The sequence below is a fragment of the Callithrix jacchus genome, chromosome 9 (genome assembly GCF_049354715.1).
Source record: "Callithrix jacchus isolate 240 chromosome 9, calJac240_pri, whole genome shotgun sequence".
Lineage (NCBI taxonomy): Eukaryota > Metazoa > Chordata > Mammalia > Primates > Cebidae > Callithrix > Callithrix jacchus.
The window spans coordinates 104507888-104517377 of record NC_133510.1 but is presented as its reverse complement, the minus strand read 5'-3'; the positions used below and the strand labels follow the sequence as shown (position 1 = coordinate 104517377).

Here is a 9490-nt window from a genome sequence, read left to right as displayed (position 1 = left end):
TGCCTGTAATCCTAGCTACTTGCAGGCTGAGGCAGGAGGATCATTTGAGGCTAGGAGTTTGAGACCAGCCTGGCAACATAGTGAGACTCCGTCTTTACCAAAAAAAAAAAAAAAAAAAAGTTTAGAAATTAGCTGGGTGTGGTGGTGTAGTAGTTTCAGCTACTTGGGAGGCTGAGGTGGGAGGATCACTTGAACCCAGAAGATTGAGGCTGCAGTGAGCCAAGACTGTGGCTGCATTCCAGCCTGACCAACAGAATATCCCCAAAATGAAGACCTCAGAAGCAAAACTTTTTCTTTCTCCTGATGTTCTCTCAGTCTCATTCTCCCATAAAGCTAGCCATAGAAACCAGAATCCCTCTTCCCAAGGCAGATCATAGAAAACAGAACCCCTTTTTCCCAAAGCCATAAAACCTGAACATTTTATCCTTATTTTTCTGCTACCTTTCTGTGCATAACAGGCCATAAAAAAATTATCTGATGTATCTTATTTGACTGTTGATCCTAAGACCCTCCATTCCAGAGAGGGTCCTGATCCATATCCAGAAAAACAAAATACTTAGAGAGGCCAAAAATAATCTAGACACACAGGCATTTCTGGGTGTCCCTACTCATGCTATTAGCAATAGGTCATAAGCTTTTTGTCCCATCACATTTCTTTTACAAACTGTTGTTCCTAGTTTGTTGTTCTCAGTACAAACAGCTGTTCCTACTTTGTAAACCTAAGTATTAAAGGACAATTTTCCCTGTATTTTTGGATCTTCATTCATGTTAAATAAATCTGTATGCCTTTTTCTGTTTCTGCTTTTCATTTATTTTATTTTATTCATTAGGAACTGGGTCTTGCTATGTTTCCCAAGCTGGTCTCCATTCCTGGCCTCAAACAATCCTCCTGCCTGAGCCTTCTGAGTTGCCTGGATTACAGATGTGCACCAACTGTTCCCAGCTGTTGTATGCCTTTTCTTCAATTAATCTGCCTTTTTGTGGATTGATTTTTCAAAACTCTTCAGAGGGTCAAAAGGGACTTTTCTGTTGTCCCCTACATCAAAAAGTCACCTAATTTCTTTTTCCTGCCAGTGCAATATTAACAGCAAGAATGCCATTAACCAAGTCATTTTTTACTCCATTTTCCAAGTGCTATTGTAGTATATTCTATTATGCAAGTGTTCACTTTTTAAAATATATTAGCTAACTTACAGCTGTCCTATATTTTACAAAAATTGACCAACTATATAAATAGTTATTATAGTTAATGCATAGCTGGGTAGTTTAAATTCCTCTAAGAACTGTGTAACAAATAATTTAATTTTTAATTTTTTGAACTTTTTTTTTCTTTTTTGAGATGGAGTCTCACACTGTTGCCTGGGCTGGAGTGCAATGGCGCTATCTCAGCTCACTGAAACCTCCAACTCCCGGGTTCAAGTGATTCTCCTGCCTCAGCCTCCCGAGTAGTTGGGATTACAGGTGCCGCCACCAAGTCTGGCTAATTTTTTGTATTTTTAGTAGAGACAGGGTTTCACTATGTTGGCCAGGTCAGAACTCTGACCTCGTGATCTGCCTATCTCAGCCTCCCAAAGTGCTGGGATTACAGGCATGAGCCACCTCCCAGGTTGAAGTGATTTTTTCCACCTTAGCCTCCCAAATAGCTGGGGCTACAGAGGTGTGCCACCATGCCCAGCTAATTTTTTTTAATAAAAAATGTGTTTATTGAGATAGTTTCCCACTCATCTTAATTCAGAGTGCTTTTAGTGCTGCTTCCTCCTAAAAGAGCATCCTTCTGTAAGCCTTGCTTTTCCTCCTGTAGGCTGGCAGAGGAGAGTGGAGCAGCCAACACACAAAATGTCTGTCTGTGCATGGCTAAAGACCATGGTGAGTTTATAGCATCCTGGGCATTTCACACTCATGAAGTAGGAATTGGGACTCTGCACCAGGCATTTCTTCTAGTGTTTCCTCTTCTCCTTTTCTGAAGAGGGATGAAGTAGATCCTTTGCAAAAGGCATGTTCTCACAGGTAGGTCATCACTGATGGAAAGGATTACAAAAATTTTTTTTTTTCTTGAGATGGAGTTTTGCTCTTGTTGCAAAGTATAGAGTGCAATGGTGTGATCTTGGCTCGCAGCAACCTCTGCCTCCCAGGTTCAAGCAATTCTCCTGCCTCAGCCTTCCAGGTAGCTGAGATTACAGTAATGCACCACCACAGTCAGCTAATTTTGTATTTTTTCGTAGAGATGGGGTTTCTTCATGCCGGTCAGGCAAGTCTAGAACTCCTCACCTCAGGTGAGCAGCCCACCTTGGCCTCCCAAAGTGCTGGGATTATAGGTGTGAGGCATTGTGCCCAGCGATTTTTAAATTTTTTATACAGATAGGGTTTCATTATGTTGCCCATGCTGATCTCCAACTCTTAGACTCAAATGATCCACCCTCTTTAGCCTCACAAAGTGCTGGGATTACAAACGTGAGCCACTGCACCCAGTCATCAACGTTTCTTTATCAAAGGATGAGTTTGGCCCGCTTTTCACTCTCTCTCGCCCTCTCTTTGCCCTTCCACCATGGGATAACACAGAAGAAGACCCTCACCAGATGTCGGCCCCTTGGTCTTGGACTTCCCAGCCTCCAGAATCATGAGACAATACATTTCTGTTTATTATGTTTAACAAATAAATAAAAACAAAAATAAAAATTTAGGTCACAGGCCAGATGCGGTGGCTCATGTCTGAAATCCCAGCACTTTGAGAGGCTGAGGCAGGTGGATCATGAGGTCAGGATTTCGAGATCAGCCTGGCCAACATGGTGAAACCCTGTCTCTACTAAAAAAAAAAAAAAAAAAAAAAATAGCCAGCCGTGATGGTGCGTGCTTGTAATCCCAGCTACTCAGGAGACTGAGGCAGGAAAATCACTTGAACCTGGGGGGCGTAGGTTGTAGTGAGCCAAGATCATGGCATTGCACTCCAGCCTGGACAATAAATCGAGTGAGACTCTGTCTTAAAAAAAAAAATAAATTTAGGTCACAGATGGATCCTCTGAGGTTCTCATGGAGGTTCCAGACTGTCTTTCTTTAAAAAAAAAAAATGCATATACACACAGATATAAAATTCTGAAAATAATTTTAGTAGGTGTGCAGGCTCCCAGAAGTCTACCGTGAATTAATAGAATATCAGGTTAAGAAACATTTGTCCTTACAATAAATAAGTTTAACCAAAGAACTGTAATACCTGTTACTGAAAACTACAAAACATTGAAAAAAATTAAAAAATGTGTGTTGTGTGTGTGTGTATCTATCTATCTATCTATCTATCTATCTATCTATCTATCTATAGAGAGAGACAGAGATGGAATCTCACTCTTGTCACCTAGGTTGGAGTGCAGTGGCACAGTCTTGGCTCACTGCAACTTCTGTCTCCAGGGTTCAAGCAATTATCCTGCCTCAACCTCCTGAGTAGCTGGGATTACAGGTGTGCACCACCACTCCTGGCTAATTTTTGTATTTTTAGTAGAGACAGGGTTTTGCCATGTTGGCCAAGCTGATTTTGTATTCCTGACCTCAGGTGATCCACCCGCCTCGGCCTCCGAAAGTGTTGGGGGTTACAGGCGTGAGCCATTGCACCCAGCCTGGGGTGATTATTAAGTAAAGCAAGGGTTAGTTGAACACAAGCACTGTGATACTGTGACAGTTGATCTGATAACTGAAATGGCTACTAAGAGACTAGCAGGTGGGTAGTATATACAGCAGGGATATGCTGGACAAAGGGATAAAATTAACATTCAGGACAGGACAGAACAGGATGATGTGAGATTTTAACATGTTACTCAAAATAGTAAGCAATTTAAAACTTATGAATTATTTCTGGAATTTTCAATTTAATATTTTTAGACTGAGATTGACCATAGGTAAGTGAAATCTCAAAAAGTGAAACCACAGATAAGGGGAAACTACTCTATTCATGTGATAGTATTAAGAGGTAGGACCTTTAGGGAAAAGAACACATGAGGGCTCTGACCTTTAAAAAGAGGATTAGTACTCTTTTTAAAAAGGTGGAAAGGAGTGTTCAATGCCTTTTGCCCATCAACCATACAAGGATGCACCAAGAGGCACCATCTTGGAAGTAGATAGCAATTCCTACCAAACACCAAATCTGCTAGTGTGTTGGACTTCCCAGCTCCAGAACTGTGATAAATAAATTTCTATTGTTTGTAAATTACTCAGTCTAAGGTATTTTGTTATATAGCAGGAACAAACTAAGACACTTCCCAAATTAATCTACAGATTCAATGCAATCCCTATAAAAATTCCAACTGCCTGTTTTTTACAGAAATGAATAAACTGATTCTAAAATTCACATGGAAATGTAAGGGACCCAGAATAGCCAAGACAAACTAGGAAAAGAACAAAGTTGGGGGACTCACACTTCCTGATTTTAAAACACATTACAAAGGTAAAACAATCAACAGCTGCTTTGGGAGGCTGAGGTGGGAGGATCACTCAAGGCCAGGAGTTTAAGACCAACTTGTGTGACACAGTGAGACTCCATCTCTGCAAAAAATTAAAAAATTAGCCAGGGATGGTGTTGCATAGCCATAGTCCTTGCTACTCAGCAGACTGAGGCAGGAGGATTGCTTGAGTCCGGGAGTTTGAGGCTACAGTGAACCATGATTGCATCACTATACTCCAGTCTGGGCAACAGTGACGCTCTGTCTCAAAATTAAAAAAAAAAAAATCAACATAGTGTGTGTAGTACTGGCACAAGAATAAATGTATATATCAATGGACTAGAACCGATAATTCAGAGGCCAGGCACAGTGGCTCATGCCTGTAATCACAGCACTTTGGGAGGCTGAGGTGGGCAGATCACTCAAGGGCAAGAGGTCGAGACTAGCCTGGCCAACAGAGTGAAACCCTATCTCTACTAAAAATACAAAAATTAGGTGGGCTTAGTAGCACCTGTAGTCCTAGCTACTTGGGAAGCTGAGGCAGGAGAATCGGTTGAGCCCAGGAGATGGAAGCTGCAGTGTGCAGAGATTGCACCACTGCACTCCAGCCTGGGCAACAGAGTGAGATTCTGTATCAAAAAAAAAAAAAAATTTATATTATCTTTGATCAACTGATTTTTGACAAGGTGTGAAGACCAATTAATGGAGAAAGTCTACCCTACTTTCTTTAACAAAAGGCACCAGGACAACTGGATATTCACATGCCAGAGATTTTTTGTTTTCCTTTTTGTTTTTGAGACAGAGTCCTGCTCTGTCACCCAGGCTGGAGTGCAATGGTGTGATCTCAGCTCACTGCAACCTCTGCCTTCCAAGTTCAAGTGATTCTCCTGCCTCAGCTTCCTGAGTAGGTGAGATTATAAGCATGCACCACCATGCTCAACTAATTTTTGTATTTTTAGTAGAGAGAGGTTTCAATGTGTTGGCCATGCTGGTCTTGGACTCCTGGCCTCAAGTGATCTGCCTTGCTTGGCCCCCCAAAAGTGCTGGGATTATAGGCATGAGCCACCATGGCTCACCAAGTGAATGAATTTGGATCCAAACTTCACGTGATCTGCAAAAATGAACCCAAAATGGAAAAAGATCAAGATATAAGAGCTAAAACTATAATACTCCTCGAAGAAAATATAGCTGTAAATCTTTGTGAGCTTGGGTTAGGCAATGGTTTCTCAGATATCATAACAAAAGCACAAGGTACAAAAGAAAAAAAGTAGATAACAATTTTTTTTTTTTTTTTTTGAGAGAGAAAGAGTCTGGTTCTGTCACCCAGGCAGGAGTTCAGGGGCATAATCCCAGCTCACTGCAATCTCTACCTCCTGGGTTCAAGTGATTCTCCTGCCTCAGCCTCCTTAGTAGTTGGGATTACAGGTGTGCACCACTACACTTGGCTAATTTTTGCATTTTTAGTGGAGATGCGGTTTCACCATGTTGGCCAGGTTGGTCTTGAACTCCTGACCTCGGGTGATCCACCGCCTCAGTCTTCCAAAGTGCTAGGATTGCAGGCATGAGCCACCACTCCTGGGTGAGAAAAAAATAGACAACTTGTATGTTTTAGTCCATTTTGTGTTGTCATAACAGAATATCACAGACTGAGTAATTTATAAAGAAGAAAAAGTCACTTCTCACAGTTCTGGAGACTGGGTAGTCCAACATCAAGGTGCCAGCATCCCGTGAGGGCCTCCTTGCTCTGTCATCCCATGACAGAAGGTGGAAGGACAAGAGAACACTCTTGAGAGAAGGGACAAAACTCACTGTCATAACAAACCTACTCTAGAGATAACAAACCCATTCCTTTGATAACAGCATGAATTCACTCTCATGAGGACAAAGCCTTCATGATTACTCACCTCGTAAATATCCCATTCTCAATATTGTTGCACTGGAGATTATGTGTCCAACACATGAACTTTGGGGGGCACATTCAAACCAGGCACTGGAGTTCAACAAAAATAAAAACTTTTGTGTGTCAAAAGGGCATGCTCAACAAAGTGAAAAAACTCACAGAATGGGAAAAAATATTTGTAAATCATATATCTGATAAGGATCTATTATACAGAATAAAGAACTTTTACAACTCAACAATAAAAAGACAAATAACCCAATTAAAAAGTGGTCAAAAGATGTGAATAGACATTTCTCCAAAGAAGATATACATATGTCCAATAAACATGTGAAAAGATTTTCAACATCAGTAGCTTTTATCAGCAAAATTAAAATCAAAACAATGATGCAAACCACCCACTAGGATGGCTATATTTAAAATATGGAAAATAAGTGATAGTGAGAATGTGGAAAAAACAGAACCCAGATGCATTGCTGGTGTGAATGTAAAATGGTAAAGCCACTATGGGAAATAGTTTGGTAGTTCTTCAGAAAGTTAAACATACTATGACCCACCAATTCCACTCCTAGGTATATATCCAAGAGAACTGAAAACATATATACCCACAAAAATTTCTGCAGAGATGTTAATAGCACCTTTGTTCAAATAGCCAAAAAGTGAAAGCAACCAAATGTCCATTGACTTCTGAATGAATAAACAAATTGTGATATATTCATACAACCGAATATTTAGCCATAAAAAGGAGTGACATATTAATACATGCTACAACATGGATGAAACTTAAAAAATTATGCTAAGTAATCCAGACACAAAAGAACAAATACTGTATGATCCTATTTATATGAACTACCTAGATTAGGCAAATTCATAGAGAAAGATAGTAGATTAGAGGTTACCAGAGGCAGGAGTTTGGGGTGGGGACTAGAAAATTATTACTTAATGGTTACAGATTTTCTCTTCAGGATGCTGAAAATGTTTTGGTGTTAGATAGTGGTGACAGTTGCAAACCTTGTGAATCTATTAAAAACCACTGAATTGTACATTTAAAAATTGTGAGTTATGATAAGTGAATTATATCGTAATTGAAAAAACCAACCTTTAAAGAGAAATTCTGCTTTGTCAGCAAAATACATGTCATCAAAAGGAAATATGTTTGAAACACTATACATATCCTGATCTGTGAAACTAACACATCTAGTTACGATCTCAAATTGCTCCTAAATTTAAAATACAATTATAAGTATACATTGTCATAAGCCCTTATGAAGCCTATATTTATTATACATATATATTTATACTTGTTATATTTTATGGGTTTCTTCTTTGTAGAATAAAATCTGAACAACAGAATTTAACTTCCAATAGGCAATGGAAAACACATAAATGCTAAGTTCTTTTTTTTTTAATTTTATTTTTTTAAAGACGGGGGATTTCACCATGTTGGTCAGGCTGATCTTAAGCTCCCGACCTCAGGTGACACACCTGCCTTGGCCTCCAAAGTGCTTGGATTACAGGCATGAGCCACTATGCCCGGCCCAATGCTAAGTTCTTAACTTTGGAAACTACAGCATTTACTTGAGGCACAGTCATGTATTTGAAAAGAAATTTATGAAATGTGTAGATCATGGCTCAGTTACAAAAGATCATAATCTAGTTATTCCATGCCAGGTTCAATTATCAAATTTTCTGTCCTGGTTTTATTGTCTAGTTTGTTTCTACTTCTTTATGTGTAATTGAGGTGGCTGAAATTGAGGGTTTTCTCCTAGCTTTAAAATTATGAACTGATTTTATCTTATTGTGACGTATAGTCAAAGGAGTTTTTGAATTATTTTATTTGCTTGAACTGCATTAAAACAATCACATTTTAAAATTTAGTGATTCCTGGACCATAATAGTGAAAAGGATGAAAACTGTCCACTCAGCTTTCAGTAAAGTGACCAATTGACCTGATGCTAGTAAGAATTAGTCTGAAACAACACCGCCACCTGGTGGCTTCTCTTCAAATATCACAATCGATTTGGCCTCGTATCAAATTACAAGAGCTTCAGTTATGACTATCTTAGGAAATAAGTTTAATCATATTGCAGAATATATGCCCAAGTTAAGAATTAAGCTTATATTTATGGCATTGGCCTCAAAAACTTATTTTATAATTGAAATATTTGTGTAGTGGCCATGTACAAGAACAAAATGGTGAACAAAATAGACAAAAATATTTGCATTCATAGATTTTACATTCTAGTGAATATGAGACAATAAATAATAAGCATAATAAGAAAGTAAGTTATAAGATGTTTGGTGAGAAGTTGTATTAAAACAGGCTCAGGGTAGGTTACAATTTTTAAATAGGATGACATTTGAGGTGATATCAATTCTACATGGTTGTCTAAAGAAAAAAACTCCAAAGACTTACAATCTAAACATATAGTTTTGACCAGGTGCAGTGACTCGTGGCTGTAATCCCAACACTCTGGGAGACTGAGGCAGGAGGATCACTTGAGTCTAGGAAGTCAAGCTTAGCCTGGGCAAATAATGGGACCCCATTTCTACAAAAAAAATTAAAAATTTGTCAGGCACAGTGGTGCAAGCCTGTAGACTCAGCTACTTGCAAGGTTGAGCTAGGAGGATTGCTTGAGCCCTGGAGGTCTAGGCTGCCATGAGCCGTGATGACACTACTGCATTCCAGCCTGGGTGACAAAATGAGACCTTGTCTCAAATAAATAAACACATAAATAAAAACCAAACATTCAGTTTTAATCCTAGCATGATGCTATAATTCTTCTTCCTTGAATACTTCATTTTAATAAGCAGGAAACTGTAATGCTAGGTCAATATTAATAGGAATGACTACATTTTGAAAAGCAACATTGTCCTAAAGATATGTATCTTTCCTACAGAGTAATGGCTGCCATTAGTTAGAATCATAAAATATACAGGAAATGGCAGTTTTGTTATTTTACTCTTCAACACCTTAACATGACCTTTATGCATTTGTATTCCTATAAAAGTAGGAATTTTGCACTAGTCAGAAATTTAGAGAAGCAGTGGTGGAGGTGGGATGTAATCACCAATAAAGATTAGCTAAGTTTCTCTAAAACTTGGCTATTTATGGCTTTGTTAATTATAAATTTGTCTCAATAATTTTATTTTTTATTTTTAAATTTTT

General features: G+C 38.8%; 1 pseudogene; it reads right to left on the bottom strand.

The window, feature by feature from the left end:
- Positions 1-1622: 1622 nt before the first annotated feature.
- Positions 1623-2012, bottom strand: LOC144577655 (small ribosomal subunit protein eS27-like pseudogene; annotated as a pseudogene).
- Between the last annotated feature and the right edge of the window lie 7478 nt (positions 2013-9490).